The sequence below is a fragment of the Salvelinus sp. IW2-2015 genome, linkage group LG4q.2 (genome assembly GCF_002910315.2).
Source record: "Salvelinus sp. IW2-2015 linkage group LG4q.2, ASM291031v2, whole genome shotgun sequence".
Classification (NCBI taxonomy): domain Eukaryota; kingdom Metazoa; phylum Chordata; class Actinopteri; order Salmoniformes; family Salmonidae; genus Salvelinus; species Salvelinus sp. IW2-2015.
This window is the reverse complement of record NC_036843.1, coordinates 19,664,465-19,682,811: the sequence shown is the minus strand read 5'-3', so window position 1 is coordinate 19,682,811 and position 18,347 is coordinate 19,664,465.

The window sequence follows — 18,347 nt, the reverse complement described above, 5'->3', positions numbered from 1 at the left end:
CACATAGAGAGAAAAGTGCATAAAAATTGAATTATGTTCCATGTACACACTCAACTTGGGTTGGAATCAGGACCTTTAGAATATTGTCTGAGCTGAATTTGAATGAGCAAGCCAAGGGCCACCACTACAGTCAGAAGCACTGTCAAAGCAGTAAAAAAACGAAGTATTCAAACAAGCACACACACCGGCCACAATGTGTCTACAGTACCGAGTTGGCATTATTTGTTCGACCGAATGGGAAAACGTCTGCATAAGCATTTGAAATAAGATCAGGATCAAATGAGCAGGATCAAAAATGTTAGCTAGGTAGTCCAACATTCTCCCCTACTAGCTGGGTACCTAACTAGCACCAATGCAACCAGCCTGAAAACAATGAACATAAATCATTTTCAATATTCTTAATAATGATTTAGGAATCCATGTATTAGCTAGGCAGCCGCTTGTTGTTTTCTTATTGAAATAGAACTTTAGTTCATGAAAATAACAAGCTAGCTACCCCTGTTGCCCCAAGCTAACGCTATAAGTAGCTAGCTTCATCTGGCTTGTGTGGATTGACCGGACCGGGTCTGACCTTCATCAAGTAAATACAAATATTGTCTTATAAATTAGGGGTATTTTAGATGATGACACCTAGCTAAATAGTTAGCTAGCTAATCAACACAGTTGTTTGTTTCCTAAAGCTTGGGGAAATGTGTGTCTGTCTGTCGCAGGTGTGTGAGACAAAATTTTACCAGCATCATAGCATACATATTGGTGAATCGCTGTGACATATGAAATACGAACGATAGTGTAATCAATGTGTAATAACTATGTAAAATAATGAATATGTTCAATTATTAAGTGATATGCAGTCATAGTCAGGTCCTGATTGGCCAGCAAACTTAGTGTTATTTTACGTGTATCTTTTTTAACTCGCAATGACCCAAACAGTGTTCCATAGCTGCCTGCTTTTTTCACCATAGGAAACCGTGCCAAGATCCTTGGTGAACAGAGTGAGACTCCGCCTTTGTGTGTCTTTATAACTATGGGAAACATAAAAGTATCAAGAACAAAGTCAGGTTCTCACATCAAATGCTCCCCTTTTAGATTTTCCTGATTAAGTTCTTAGTGGCACTTGTTTTTTTCTTTCTTCTCCCTTTCAATCACTTCAATCGTTCCGCTGTGGGGAGGTGAGGGGAGGAGGACGAGAGAGGGATGAAGAACAGTAAAAGATGCATGACCTACTGGGACCTCCCTCTTTTGTATCAATCAGTCTAATTGGTCAGAGGATTCTGGAACCAGTTAACGCACCTCCAAAAATGTATCATTTCCTTTTTCTGCACAACTATGATGCCAACGACTTAGTGACACCGGAGAACCCACTAATTGCTAGTCAGAGGACTTTCATAAAAACAAATGTCTTCTTATTTCCTTATCATCTTACAGTATTTCAGAGATAGAAGTTGAAATTCAAAGTGCTTCAAATCGCCACGAACATGCCTTCCCCAAAACCAAAACGTAGTGATTAGAAACAGGGTGTGTTCAGAAGGAAAGGAAACTTAATGGAAAAATAGATACATACAAACTGCCAGACCACAGAAAGCCTAGGAGGATGAGGGAGGGTTCTTTCTGCATTATCAGAGCCTTCCTGTCCTCCTGTGTTTAGCCAATTACATCACAGAGGACCACTGTGGGGAATTGTAAAACCTTTTTGTGTTATCTTTAATGATTTTAAATGCAGTGTGGCCACTTGTGTGGCTGAATTGTGTTTTAAATAGACAAATAAACACAATCAAATCAAATCAAACTGCTGGGATTAAAACCTAACTGTGGTGAGAATGTATCTTGCCATGGTGGAGCGGTGGAAAGTGTGAAGGCAGGGATGGTGATGTGAAAACATTGGGAGAGATTTTCACTGTGAGTACAAATTCAGTTAAAATGATTATTGTCATTATTCTTTACTTGCTTTTTCTTCTGCCTCTCTCCCTCACTCTGTTTCCCTCTCTCTCTCTCTCTCTCTTTCTCTCTCTTGCTCAGTTTCCCTCTCGCTCTCTCTTTCTCTACCCCCCGCCCCTCTCTCTCTTGCTCCATATCCCTCCATATCATCCAAACCAACTTGCCCTCCAAATACACCTCTGCTGTCTTCAACCAAGATCTCAGCGATCACCGCCTCATTGCCTGCATTCGTAATGGGTCTGCGGTCAAACGACCACCCCTCATCACTGTCAAACACTCCCTAAAACACTTCAGCGAGCAGGCCTTTCTAATCGACCTGGCCCGGGTATCCTGGAAGGATATTGACCTCATCCCGTCAGTAGAGGATGCCTGGTTATTCTTTAAAAGTGCCTTCCTCACCATCTTAAATAAGCATGCCCCATTCAGAAAATGTAGAACCAGGAACAGAAATAGCCCATGGTTCACTCCAGACCTGACTGCCCTTGACCAGCACAAAAATATCCTATGGATGTCTGCATTAGCATCGAATAGCTCTGCATTAGCATCGAATAGCCCCGTGATATGCATCTTTTCAGGGAAGTTAGGAACCGATATACACAGGCAGTTAGGAAAGCTAAAGCTAGCTTCTTCAAACAGAAATTTGCATCCTGTAGCACAAACTCCAAAAAGTTCTGGGACACTAAAGTCCATGGAGAATAAGACCCCCTCCTCCCAGCTGCCCACTGCACTGAGGCTAGGAAACACTGTCACCACCGATAAATCCACGATAATTGAGAATTTCAATAAGCATTTTTCTATGGCCATGCTTTCTACCTGGCTACCCCTACCCCAGTCAACAGCCCTGCACCCCCCACAGCAAATCGCCCAAGCCTCCCCCATTTCTCCTTCACCCAAATCCAGATAACTGATGTTCTGAAAGAGCTGCAAAATCTGGACACCTACAAATCAGCCGGGCTAGACAATCTGGACCCTCTCTTTCTAAAATTATCTGCCGCAATTGTTGCAACCCTATTACTAGCCTGTTCAACCTCTCTTTCGTATCGTCTGAGATCCCCAAAGATTGGAAAGCTGCCGCGGTCATCCCCCTCTTCAAAGTGGGAGACACTCTAGACCCGAACTGACACTCTAGACCCTTGCTGTCTCTGCCTGGCCGGTTCCCCTCTCTCCACTGGGATTCTCTGCCTCTAACCCTATTACAGGGGCTGAGTCACTGGCTTACTGGTGCTCTTTCATGCCGTCCCTAGGAGGGGTGCGTCACTTGAGTGGGTTGAGTTACTGACATGATCTTCCTGTCTGGGTTGGCGCCCCCCCTTGGTTCGTGCTGTGGTGGAGATCTTTGTGGGCTATACTCGGCCTTGTCTCAGGATTGTAAGTTGGTGGTTGAAGATATCCCTCTAGTGGTGCGGGGGCTGTGCTTTGGCAAAGTGGGTGGGGTTATATACTTCCTGTTTGGCCCTGTCCGGGGGTATCATCGGATGGGGCCACAGTGTCTCCTGACCCCTCTTGTCTCAGCCTCCAGTATTTATGCTGCAGTAGTTTATGTGTCGGGGGGCTAGGGTCAGTTGGTTATATCTGGAGTACTTTTCCTGTCTTATCCAGTGTCCTGTGTGAATTTAAGTATGCTCTCTCTAATTCTCTCCTTCTCTCTTTCTTTCTCTCTCTCGGAGGACCTGAGCCCTAGGACCATGCGTCAGGACTACCGGGCATGATGACTCCTTGCTGTCCCCAGTCCACCTGGCCTTGCTGCTGTTCCAGTTTCAACTGTTCTGCCTGCGGTTATGGAACCCTGACCTGTCCACCGGACCTGCTACCTGTCCCAGACCTGCTGTTTTCAACTCTTAATGATCGGCTATGAAAAGCCAACTGACATTTATTCCTGATTATTATTTGACCATGCTTGTCATTTATGAACATTTTGAACATCTTGGCCATGTTCTGTTATAATCTCCACCCGGCACAGCCAGAAGAGGACTGGCCACCCCTCTTAGCCTGGTTCCTCTCTAGGTTTCTTCCTAGGTTTTGGCCTTTTTAGGGAGTTTTTCCTAGCCACCGTGCTTCTACACCTGCATTGCTTGCTGTTTGGGGTTTTAGGCTGGGTTTCTGTACAGCACTTCGAGATATTAGCTGATGTACGAAGGGCTATATAAAATAAACTTGATTTGATTTGATTTGAAACTGCTACAGACCTATATCTATCCTACCATGCCTTTCTAAGGTCTTCGAAAGCCAAGTTAACAAACAGATCACCGACCAATTCGAATCTCACCGTACTTTCTCCGCTATGCAATCTGGTTTCTGAGCTGGTCATGGGTGCACCTCAGCCATGCTCAAGGTCCTAAACGATATCATAACCGCCATCGATAAGAGACAATACTGTGCAGCCGTATTCATCAACCTGGCCAAGCCTTTTGACTCTGTCAATCACCACATTCTTATCGGCAGACTCAACAGCCTTGGTTTCTCAAATGACTGCCTCGCCTGGTTCACCAACTACTTCTCGGATAGAGTTCAGTGTGTCAAATCGGAGGGCCTGTTGTTCGGACCTCTGGCAGTCTCTATGGGGGTGCCACAGGGTTAAATTCTCGGTTCGACTCTCTTCTCTGTGTACATCAATGATGTCGCTCTTGCTGCTGGTGATTTTCTGATCCACCTCAATGCAGACGACACCATTCTGTATACTTCTGGCCCTTCTTTGGACACTGTGTTAATTAACCTTTCTAGCTCAGGGGTTCCGCTAGCAGAACACCCACAACATTCCGCTGAAAAGGAAGCGCGCGAAATTCAAAAATATTTTTTAGAAATATTGAACAAGTCCAATACAGCAAATGATAAACATCTTGTTAATCTACCCATGGTGTCCGATTTCAAAAATGATTTACAGTGAAAGCACAACATATGATTATGTTAGGTCAGAGCCAAGTCACAAACACACACAGACATTTTTTCAGCCAACGATAGGAGTTAGAAAAAGCAGAAATATAGATAAAATTAATCACTAACCTTTGATTATCTTCATCAGATGACAGTCATAGGACATCATGTTATACATGTATTGTGTGTTTTGTTCGATAATGTGCATATATATATAAAAGAATCTCAGTTTACATTGTCGCGTTACGTGCAGTATTTTTTTGATTCCAAAACATCCGGTGATTTTGCAGAAATACTCATAATAAACATTGATAAAAGATGCAAGTGTTGTTCACAGAATTAAAGATAAACTTATCCTCTATGCAACCGCTGTGTCAGATTTCAAAAAAACTTTATGGAAAAAGAATAATCTGAGAACGGCGCTCAGAACCCAAATTAGCCAAAGAAATAGCCGCCATTTTGGCGTCAACAGAAGCTACAAAAACACTATAAATATTCACTTACCTTCGAATAACTTCATCAGAAGGCACTCCCAGGAATTCCAGTTCGACAATAAATGACTGATTTGTTCCATAAAGTTCCATAAAGCCCGTCATTTAGCCACTTGTTGTTAGCATGTTCAGCCCAGTAATCCATCTTCATGACGCACGAGCAATCCCTCCAGACAAAAACTCAAAAAGTTCCGTTACAGGTCGTAGAAACAAGTCAAATGATGTATTCAATCCATATTTAGGATGTTTTTAACATTAATCATCAATAAGGTTCCAACCGGAGAATTTCATTGTCTGAAGAAAAGCATTGGAACGAGAGCATACTCTCTCGTGACCGCGCATAATGAAACCGAGGCTTTCTGCAGACCACTCAGTAAAATAGCTCTTATGAGCCCCTCCTTTATAGTAGAATCCTACAACAAGTATCTAAAGATGGTGACATCTAGTGGAAGCCCTAGGAAGTGTATGCCCATCCATAACTAACAGGGAAATCAATTGGCACTGTTTTGAAAATCGAGTTCTCACTTCCTGTTTGGATTTCTTCTCTGTTTTTTGTCTGCCAAATGAGTCCTGTTATACTCACAGACATAATTCAAACAGTTTTAGAAACTTCAGAGTGTTTTCTATCCAATAGTAATAATAATATGCATGTATTACCATCTGGGACATAGTAGGAGGAAGTTCAGTTTGGGCACGCAATTCATCCAAAGTGAAAATGCTGCCCCCTATCCCAAACAGGTTTTAACAAACCTCCAGACGAGCTTCAATGCCATACAACTCTCCTTCCGTGGCKTCCAACTGCTCTTAAATGCAAGTTAAACTAAGTGCATGCTCTTCAACCGATCGCTGCCCGCACCTGCCCGCCCGTCCAGCATCATTATTCTGGACGGTTCTGACTTAGAATATGTGGACAACTACAAATACCTAGGTGTCTGGTTAGACTGTAAACTCTCCTTCCAGACTCACATTAAGCATCTCCAATCCAAAATTAAATCTAGAATCGGCTTCCTATTTCGCAACAAAGCATCCTTCACTCATGCTGCCAAACATACCCTCGTAAAACTGACTATCCTACCGATCCTTGACTTCTGCGATGTCATTTACAAAATAGCCTCCAACACTCTACTCAACAAATTGAAGGCTTAGTTGTCAACACTGTGGTGGTGTGGAAATGGCTTCCCAATGGAGAGGAGATGGAGACTTAAAGCATAAAGCTGTATGCTCTCTCTTTATGTCTGCCACCGCACAGCCAAAGGTACCATTTAAAAATCATTTAAATTAATATTTGACTAGATTTATTAGAAGACCAAAAGTGAAAGGGGACACAATGGATAGTTAGGTCTATATCGTATTGTTAAGACGCTCAAAGAGATTGAGTGAGGCAGATTGATAACTACATTTCTATCAGAACAGTCATTACTTTGTCAGTTCTAGAAGTCCTACTCCATAAAGCTAGGCATTCGGCATACCATGGTTGAATTATTTTTATGTGACACAAGTAGGAAGAACTTGGTTTTAATCCTGCATTCAAGTCCTGTCCCATTCCATTTTACCAGTCAATGAACTGTCACAGTTGGACAGAGCTGCTCAATGAATCCTCTTCAGCCCAAGCTGAGCACAAGAGTTCATCTTTTTTTTAATCTATGATGGAGACTCAAAAAGGAATAGCTCCACTCCCAAAAACCCTTTCAGAAATTCTGCCTAGCTGAAGAGAATTATGACTGGAATATTGATTTAGAGTTCAGACTATCACAGTAACGAAAACTTTTCCAAATTAAAGCCTTACCTTTAGCTTTTTAGGTAGTGAAAAAGTAACTAATAATTGTGTAGGCTTTGGAGAGGATTCACTGTACAACATGAAACATACAGCTCCTATCTGACAGCAAAATGTGGTTATTCTGACATGTGTCCAAGTGCTGGATCATACTGATGTTGGCACAATGAGACTCAGTTATTGATAATTTGTCGAAAACAAAAGGTCTTTGTCTCCCTCACATGGCTCATTGACACCAGAAATAATGAAAGAGAGAAAAAGAAAGAGGATAAAGAATCCATTATTTATTCCAGAATGAACAAGAATCATTCCTTTAGTTCCAGAATGAACAGAATAGTATCTCGGTTGATAACTTATGATACAGTGGATTCCCGCTATACAGACTTCCACCATAGCCTGAAAATGAGATTTTCTCCTTTCTCTAACTATGAAGGCCTCAGAGACTCACCATGTGGTTTCAGTAGCTGCCAGGGTGGCCACATTACCTACAGGAGAGGAGAGGGGGGAAAACGTATTATGAAATCACACAGAAGCCTAAAGATGGATGAAATGGAAGAATGAATGTGATTTTCCCTTCCCTCTTAGGCACTTGGGAACATAGACTCTCACACACATATTGCAGTTATCAATGTCTGGTGGAGAATTCCATCTCTTCATCTTTCTGAGAAATCTCTCTCCCAGCTCTATTAAAGTAATCATTTACTTCGGTCCCCCCCTCCGCCTGCCTGCTCCATATTTCTACACAAAAGCCTCTCCTCTCATACCTCCTGTTCTGTCTCACACCTCTAAAGACACTGTTAAACCTGTCCTGCTCTCAGGGGAAAGCGGCAATCCCAATGTAGTTTCAACATTGGCACAACAACATGTTTTCCCCCGATACTGTTTGTGCCCTTAGCATGTACTGTATAGACACCGTAGCTGCTTATATGAATATATAGGTCAGTGTAGCCTCATTGCAAGCACTTAAATGGTATATCATGTGATTCTCTGTACATTAATGATGAATGGAATGAGAACATTCCATTAGAAAAGTGTTTCCCAACTCCTCCAGTACACTCAACAGCACACATTGTTGTTGTAGCCCCAGACAAATTCACCTGATTCAACTCATTGAGGGCTTGATGATTAACAAGTCCGGGGCTACAACAACACTGCATTAGAATGTAGATGCATCATGAAACCCAGAGAGTGCTGAGCTGTGGTAGCATCACTTGAAGGTGAGAGTCAGAGAATATCCCACCATTCCATTTCAACCGACCGACTAAAAACATGGTTTCAGTATGGAAGAGACACTCCTGCAAAGGGGAACTAGGCTTGTTTTTTATCTAGCCTTGGGGATTGAGATGTGTCACTCATAACCTGATTGGACACTCTGTTATGGTCATGATTCATTCATGCAACTTGCATGGCTCATGAATCTCTCATTTCCTTTGAATGATGCATGGACCTAGAGACCGGACACATCCCCACTAAGGTCAGGCTTAGATGGGATAACTGGATAAACATTGGGGATAAGGGATGGGTGGGGATGGGGGGGAGGGAGCGAAAGATTAGAGGATTGGAAAAAGCGAAGAGGAAAGAGAGGAGTGATGGGAGCGGTGGGCTGAGAGCGAGATGGGAGAGAGAGGAGAGGAGAGATGAGAGAGGAAGAGAGAGAGAGAGAGAGAGAGAGGAGAGAGGAGAGTGAGAGAGAGGAGAGAGAGAGTGAGAGAGAGAGAGGAGAGAGAAGGAGAGAGAGAGAGAGAGAGGAGAGAGGAGAGAGAGAGAGAGGAGAGAGAGGAGAGAGAGAGAGAGAGAGAGAGAGAGGGGGTGTATTTTACCTTGGACTGAGTTAGGGTTATTGTTCTCAGTCTCATGATCTCCTCCTGCAGTCTCGAGTTAGGAACATGCAGTTTGTATGCATGTCATTTGTCACATTACTGTTTCAATCCCTTTGACAGCCAATGGAGAACACTCTTAGAAAACCAGCTGACACATACAGTTCATGTTTATCCATCATGGCTTGTTGGCCTATTGCTTGTATTTGCACTGATATTAAATAATAGTATTACATCTATGTAGCTTGAAATATCCACTCATATAAAAATTCTGGACAGACTATTTTCCAGCCAAGCTGTTTATTGTTTGTCTCGCGTCTGTCCACAAGGTTTATGTTTTTATTTAGGGAAAGGGCAAAAGTGTTTTGGTCAATCAACAACCCGAGAAAATAAGCTTCTTGCCCTTATGAAGCATTTAGTGGTTGTGGACCAAATGTCGTAGTTATACAACCCTCTACAGCCCCTACAGTGCTCTATGCCTCTATTGGTTTAGGAGATGACACGCATGGTGTGCTAGGATCACATTGGGTTGTTTTTATGTTAGTTATAAATGTGCAATAGCTGTCGCATTAGACTTTTGACCTTCTTATTTGTATTTGCTTGTCTCTTTCCTTTTGGGTGTTTTTATTGTTTAATACATGATCACAGAACACAGAAACACACATAACACACACAGAACACAAGACCCCCAACAACCACCCACAGGAACTATCCACCACACACCACACAACACAACACACCCACACGACACACCCCACACACACACCACACAACACACAGACACACACCATCACAACACCACACACCGGTGCTCTGGCGGGTCAGAGAGTTTAATGAGAGCAAATTAAGACCTTGATATCTTATGGTTGGTTATTGAAATAGCTTATTGAAGTTCAAGTGTTTTCCGGTAGCATCCAGCAAACAAGGGAGGACAAAAGTACATTAAAAAAAGGGGAAAGCGAAGAAAGAGCAAGGGCAAGAGGCATACAGGGAAGTTGTCTTGTCCCCTTTATTGTAATCAGATTTGATGCCTTTGGCTGCGACCTAGCGACCGTTAGCCCAGGCTGGTCTGACACATCATTTAAAGGCCAATAACAATCAGTAAGAGCAGCAGATGCACCCTGCAGGACAGTTTGGCTTTAATGGAATTAAAATGTCAATTTCCAGGCCAGAGATCATTGCTGTAACTCGCCACCACAGACTGAGCACCTGCAGAAAGCAGAAGGCAGAGACCGGAATCCCATTTCCTGGACCGTGTTTCCCATCATCCTTAGCAGTGCAGTCACATTAACAGACACCAAGATTTGTGGCCAGATTGGATTTCCTCTTCCTCAGCAAGCGAGGCAGCTAGCGACTTGGATCTGATCACAGTTGACTTTAATCTGGAGCTTCGGTCAATAAGATGTTGATACATTAGAGCAGGAAAGCTAATATCATGACATGTAAAACTGTAACACCGTAAAACTACCCTAAGGCTCAGGGAACACTGTAACGATTCTCGTCTGGTGAAGGAGAAGAGGACCAAAATGCAGCGTGGTAAGTGTTCGTCATAATTTAATTGAAAAACTGAACACTACACAAAATAACAACGAGGAGAAAACGAAACAGTTCTGCAAGGTGAACAGACACTACACAGAGAATAAACACCCACAACCAAAATGGGGGAAACAGGCTACCTAAGTATGATTCTCAATCAGAGACAATGAACGACAGCTGCCTCTGATTGAGAACCATACCAGGCCAAACACAGAAATACAATAACATAGAAAAAAGAACATAGACTACCCACCCCAACTCACGCCCTGACCAACCTAACACAAAGACATAAAAAAGGAACTAAGGTTCAATGTGTATTTTTCTTGGAATTAATTAATTTGGTTACATTAAATGTAATTAGTTGAATATGCTGCTTTTTGTGTGATGCAAACCTGCTGAACAAATAACGTAATGTTCACAAAAAAAATCTGTTAGTTATGTAGTTAAGAAATGCATCAATTCATACCCAGTACATTGAGTTACAATAAAATATGTGACCCGTTTCAGGAAACTAGGCGTATGTCGCAAATCATAACTTCACAGGAGAGCCATTTGACGTTATTAATTATTTTTTTAAATCAAAATGCGTTTTTTGGCAGAAATGCCTTCTGGAACATGTGAACTTTCACGTGCCTTAATAACAAACTTGTATGCCATCTGTAAATACGAATACAATTGTTAAATTACGAGCCTTGTTGGTTAAGCCACAGTAAAACCCAGCAACCTTCCCACTAGCCATGATTGGCTGAGATAATGAGTGTGCTGGACATGCCCGAGAGAGGAGAGAGGATTGGTCTGCCATTATGTCTATTTGAGCTGGTCAGTCTGTGTTGGTAATCTTGTCGAAAGTGGCTTTTTTAATGTATTGTGGAGTGGAGCTGCATAAGTGTTGCTCTCCACTTTCTGGAGGATCAAGTTTTGAAATCAGTGGAATTAGAGTATGATAGCTAAAGTGATGGAGAAAACACCTGTCTCCGGATTACATGTTCAGACTAAGGGCAACCGTTGCATGGCATCCATGACAGGGAGACGCGTCCATCATGCATGATGATGTATACGGGTAAGATAGCCTAGCTAGCTACATTTTTCATATTACACATTTCAAATTTTGACAGAAAGTGGTTTCATTTCAAGCTAAAGTGTACTGCTAGCTAGCTAGCTAACGTTAGCTGGCTGGCTCCCTATCTAATGTTACGTGTATGATGTTATTATTCGTATCCCAGAACCGTTTGCTTTGCTAGTTAGAGCCTAATGTTAGCTAGCTAACATTGAACCTGTTGGTTAGCTCCCAGCAGATTCATGCAGGGTAGTAATGACATGATTTGGCACTATGTTCATTGTTGTTTAACTAGCTAACGTTAGCTGGCTGGCTCATTAGCTAGCGTTAAGTGACGTGTGTGATCTTACACACTGTTTACCTAGCTAGGTTCATTGTTTAACTAGCTAGCTAGCTACATGTCTTAAGCTAAAGTGTACAGCACCTGTTGAATATGGCCGGTGTCAGTAAACGTCGGCAAAATGCGTAATTGTTGCCAGCAGAGCTGGTTAGGCTGTTTTTGTGTTATCCAGAGGTAAACAAATCATCAGCCAGAGTGTCAAGTGTGCGCTCTGAACGCTCCGAGAGCGAAATTAGATGGGTGGGGCTATCAGGATAAGGTAAGACCCAGATGCAGACCGTGTCGAAGTAACAATGTTAATTACAGCAACAGGGGCAAAGGTACAGGACGGCAGGTGGGCTCAGGGTCAGGTCCGGCAGAGGTCGGTTATCCAGAGACGGGTCAAAGGTACAGAACGGCAGGCAGGCTCAGGGTCAGGGGCAGGCAGAGTGATCAGGCGGTCGGGCTCAGGGTCAGGACAGGCAAGGGTCAAAACCAGGAGGACGAGAAAAGAGAGACTGGGGAAAAGCAGGAGCTGATACAAAAACACTGGTTGACTTGACAAACAAGACGAACTGGCAACAGACAGACAGAAAACACAGGCATAAGTGGAGACAAGCACAAGGACAGTTGAAACAGATCAGGGCGTGACAGGGGCTAAAGCTMAAGAGGGTGTGAACGATGCTGAATGGGTGTAGACAAAGAAGAGCTCTTCACTAGATACCAAAACATTCAAAGGCCATTTTCTCAGAAGTGAGTTTACAAGTTTATCAACTTTCATAGCAGAATTACTTTCCCATTGTTCCTCAAKAATGCAGTGTATGATATACCATTTGGTAGCTCTCAGTCTCTACTTTTAGAAAATGTAAAAAACACAATTTCAAATGTTGCTACATAAAACCAAATCCAGGTGGTGAGTCATATAAGTACAAGGATTTTTCACCAGTATAGACTTTGCAGTGCATTCTAACTTTTTTTGCAAACCTTAATTCATGATTTATGCAGAACTTCAAGCTATGTTTGTGTTTTTTAAGGATMAAGTAAATAATGTGTTTTAATATTTGAATTATTAATCATACCACATACAGTATATGTAACCTTTAGATTTCAGCAGTGAGTTGAAACAAATTACTTGTCTGATGTCTGAGGAATGGCTATGCTTTGCTGTGTGGGAATCAATGAGTCTGCTCCAGTTTCTGTGGTCACAAGGGCAGCCTGCAGTGTTTACTGTAATATCAGCCTGTGGCAGAGCCATCGCTCCAGGGCCAAGACCCCGACAATTTACTGTAATATCATAGCTGAGCCAGTCAAACTCCCTGATGCAGCCCAATGCCACTGACAACCGACATAGGAGACACTGTCTCAGTCTGTCTGTGTGTGTGGATATCAATCCTGTGGTCATCAGACCCTCAGTGTCACATAGGGAGAGATGGGGATGGGAAATAGAGAGAGGGAGTGAGAGGACGGGAGAGAGAGAGGGCAAGAGAGGGAAAGAGAGAGAGAGAGAGAGAGAGATGGGGAGAGAGGAAGAGAGAGGCGATGAGAGATAGAGGAGGAGAGGAGAGAGAGAGAGAGAGAGAGAGAGAGACAGAGAGAGAGAGGAGAGAGAGAGAGAGAGAGAGAGAGAGAGAGAGAGAGAGAGAGAGAGAGAGAGGGCGAGAGGAGAAGGAGAGAGAGAGGAGAAGGAGAGAGAGTGCAATCAGAAGAAGCTCCAGCTGGATTGTGGAATCAGGAGACCACAGAGCTCAATTTGTCCAGACTTTGGAGGTTAATCGCTTTCTGGCAACATCACTCTCTCCTACCCGTCTGATTGCCCCTAGAAGGTGAAGAGTCAGACGTGCCAACACAGACTGAGACTCCTCTTCCTGGCTACAGGACAGACAGACAGCAGCCACATGACAGACGGACAGATGGAAGGCTTCAGTTACACAACATTGCTAAGACGCTCTCCCGGATGTTGACTTCTTGCCCATATTGCCCACTTTGTGTTCTGTATCCTCAACACAACTTTGTAAGCAAACAATGAACACAAGGAAATGGGTTTACAGTATGGTACTCATACACATGTGCCATGAACAAGTAGCTGAATGGATATCATTGTGTTGAGCTGGTTGTGTAAGAAGTCATGCGGGTGTAAGTCATGATCGGATCTTGTCACGATAACGAAGGAGTGTGAGTGGTGAATGTGAATGTTGTGCAGTGTGTATGCACACGTCTTTGTGTGTGTGTATGTGCATGCATGCTTTTGTGTGGGTGCGTATGTATGCACAGTTCTGTTTTTGGTGTGGGTGCGTATGAATGCACAGTCTGTTGTGGTGTGTGGTGCGTATGAATGCACAGTTCTGTTGTGGTGGTGGGTGCGTACATATGCACAGTTCTGTTTGTGTGTGTGGTGCGTATGTATGCACAGTTCTGTTTGTGGTGTGGGTGCGTACATATGCACAGTTCTGTTTGTGGTGTGGGTCGTATGCACAGTTCTGTTTGTGGTGTGGGTGCGTACGAATGCACAGTTCTGTTGTGTGTGGTGCGTACATATGCACAGTTCTGTGTGTGGTGTGGTGCGTATGTATGCACAGTTCTGTTTTTGGTGTGGGTGTGTACATATAACACAGTTCTGTTTGTGGTGTGGGTGGGTGCGTATGCACAGTTCTGTTTGTGGTGTGGGTGCATACGAATGCACAGTTCTGTTTGTGTGTGGGTGCGTACGCATGCACAGTTCTCTTTGTGGTGTGGGTGCGTACATATGCACAGTTCTGTTTGTGGTGTGGGTGCGTATGAATGCACAGTTCTGTTTGTGGTTGAGTGCGTACATATGCACAGTCTGTTTTGTGGTGTGGGTGCGTATGCACAGTTCGTTTGTGGTGTGGGTGCGTACGAATGCACAGTTCTGTTTGTGGTGTGGGTGCGTACGCATGCACAGTTCTGTTTGTGGTGTGGTGCGCTACATATGCACAGTTCTGTTTGTGGTGTGGGTGCATACGCATGCACAGTTCTGTTTGTGGTGTGGTGCGTACATATGCACAGTTCTGTTTGTGGTGTGGGTGCGTATTATGGGCACAGTTCTGTTTGTGTGTGGGCGGTACGTATGCACAGTTCTGTTTGGCGTGGGTGCGTTTACGTATGCACAGTTCTGTTTGTGGTGTGGGTGCGTACGTATGCACAGTTCTGTTTGTGGTGTGGGTGCGTACGTATGCACAGTTCTGTTTGTGGCGTGGGTGCGTACGTATGCACAGTTCTGTTTGTGGTGTGCGTGGGGGTGTATGCACAGTTCTGCTTGTGGTGTGGGTGGGGGTGTATGCACAGTTCTGTTTGTGGTGTGGGTGGGGGTGTGTGTCATAGGGTGGACTTCAGCACTTCTATGAATTTCATTCTCACTGTTCTTTGCATGTTCTCACAAATGATTGCCCTTAATTGATTGCCTGTGACTTGGAGATTTGCTGTGCTTAATTATATTAACTTTCTTAACCACCCGTCCTGTGATTGGAGCATCCCCTAACTAAGCTCTCTCTTTCATTGTAGTTTACGCCCTATGCCCCCTTTATAACCTTGTTTGTGGTCGAGCACCGAGAGCAAGAGCGTGTCCGTTGCGCTGGAGTACAAGATGCAAGTTGTAGGTCCAAACTACAAAGGTCAAAGGTCAGAGATGCGGAGCTCTGGTTGGAGCTAGCTCAGAGTGCTGTGAGTTCTTAACATGGTTCGCCCTGTGTTCAGGGTTGTCGGCTATCGTTTATTTTTTTGTACACCCCGTGCTCCCCCATGCTCTCAGTAATGGTGGCTTCACCAGGTAGATTGTTATGATGATGAAATTATGTATGAAATTATGTATTGTTYTTAAAGTGACAGTAACACGATTGTAGTCCTAGGTGTTATAATTGTCTCGAGTAGCGCGCAAGTCACCACCTGGGTATGCAATGATTGTTGCTGGTAAAGCTAAACGGAAATTGCCAGTTGGTTTAATCTTGTAACTGAAAATATCTTGGTAATAAACATTTATATTCTTGAAAAAGCCTTGTCTGGTCCATTGTGTTGCTCATGACCTAGCTCAATAGGTGGTCTGTCACTAACCTGTGTTTCTAATGTACTGGTTGAGGTGTTCCCCTCATTTAACAGAAACTGCCGTAGTCTGGTATTCCAGCCATTTTAGTCACAGCCTCTCTCGGCCAGGGTGTGACATGTGCACATATGTACATTGCATTGTAATCCCTATACACTGCGTCATCATGGCTCAGGTTCACAGAGACTGTGGATGAGGTGTTAACAGAATAGACAGGAGGCACCATGGATGCCATCCCGCCCATCGCTATGATGAATCTCTGACACTGAGATGAGTTGAGGCTCAACAGGGAATGGGGTTGGTGGAGAAAACATGCAGGTGGATGGAAACAGGTAAACATAGATGGGTTAACACTTAACGTTGCCTGCCACCGGCACTTGGTGGAGCCAAGGGGGCTGCCAATTGTTTCAAAGGGAGTCAGGAGACCTGGTCATCAAGTCCTACTTGTGTCGGACCCCCCTGGTCCCTCTACCCCGTCCCCTCCTCAGGCCCTGGCTGCCCCCTTCCCTGGGCCTTTGCATGCCAGAGGCTCCAGCTGTACCGAGGAGCCGGGAGCTGCTTTTCAACGGGCGCCAGTCCCATCAGCACCTGGAGATACATGAAACCCTCTGCAGCAGGAAGAGAGGAATAGAGGGATGGATGGAGTCATAATCACAGAGTGGACAGTAATGCATTCTCCCAAGCTGTGCTACTGTAGTGTTGTGTGTGTGTGTGTGTACAGTATACACTACTGTTCAAAATTTTGGGGTCACTTAGAAATGTCCTTGTTTTTGAAAGAAAAGCTAATTTTTGGGCGATTAAAATCACATCAAATTGATCAGAAATACAGAAATAATGTCTACAAAATTGTTAATGTTGTAAATGACTATTGTAGCTAGAAACGGCAGATTTTTAATGGAATATCTATATAGGCGTACAGAGGCCCATTATCAGCAACCATCACTCCTGTGTTCCAATGGCACATTGTGTTAGCTAATCCAAGTTTATCATTTTAAAAGGCTAATTGATCATTAGAAAACCCTTTCGCAATTATGTTAGCACAGCTGAAAACTGTTGTCTAATTAAAGAAGCAATAAAACTGGCCTTCTTTAGACTAGTTGAGTATCTGGAGCATGAGCATTTGTGGGTTCGATTACAGGCTAAAAATGGCCAGAGACAAAGCACTTTCTTCTGAAGCTCGTCAGTCTATTCTTGTTCTGAGAAATGAAGGCTATTCCATGCGAGAAATTGCCATGAAACTGAAGGTCACATACAATGCTGTGTACTACTCCCTTCACAGAACAACACAAACTGGCTCTAACCAGAATAGAAAGAGGAGTGGGAGGCCCTGGTGCACAACTGAGCAAGAGAACAAGTACATTAGAGTGTCTAGTTTGAGAAACAGACGCCTCACAAGTCCTCACAATTGGCAGCTTATTAAACCTGCAAAACACCAGTCTCAATGTCAACAGTGAAGTGGTGACTCCGGGATGCTGGCCTTCTAGGCAGAGTTACAAAGAAAAGCCATATCTCAGACTGGCCAATAAAAATAAAATATTAAGATGGGCAAAAGAACACAGACACTGGACAGAGGAACTCTGCCTAGAAGGCCAACATCCCGGAGTCACCTCTTCACTGTTGACATTGAGACTGGTGTTTTGCTGGTACTATTTAATGAAGCTGCCAGTTGAGGACTTGTGAGGCGTCTGTTTCTGCCGCCTCACGTTTTCTGATCATTTCGATGTTATGTGTCTGACCTGGGTTCAAGTACTATTTGAAATAACTTCAAATATTTAACCCATTACAGTCTAAGCCCTGTTTAAACCAATTCACTGCATGGAACAACATATAATCCCCCCCAAAATCCAAAGGAAGTTTGTTCTGAAGTGTCTGTCCTATATCTGACAGAGATAAGAAAGATCAGGAAACACTTTTTTTCCATTTTTTTTTTTACATGAAATGTAATCTGTGCTTGTGTGCCTGGCTTAATAGAGCAATTGAATAATACCAAAATTGCACACATCACCCATCTGGCAGTCCAGTAGACTAGAGAAAATGCTCGAAGTTATTTAAATAGTTGTAAAACTATTTGAACTCATGTCTGATGTGCGTGTGTGTGTGTGTGTGTGTGTAGATGTGCCTACAGTAGCATCACTAAGGGGTAAGCGTAAACTAGCCTGCACAGTTGGCTAGGGACTCTCCTCTATCTAACCTGTCCCCATCGCTCTCATCCAGATGTGTCTGTCCATCTGTTGCCTCTGACGGATTCTCCATCCCTTACTAGTCTGATTCGGAACATGCGGAACATGCGTTAACTAAGTACCACTTTGGAGAAGGAAATCCGATTACATAACTACACCACTGACATTGGAAGTGATACAAACAGGTTTACAGCAACAAGATTTATAAACTCATTTGTAAGGCTTGAAGTTGCTCAGATGGATGATCAAGAAAGAAACAACATTAAATACTTCAAAAGGGGAAACAATGATTTTGTACAAACGGCTTCTGATA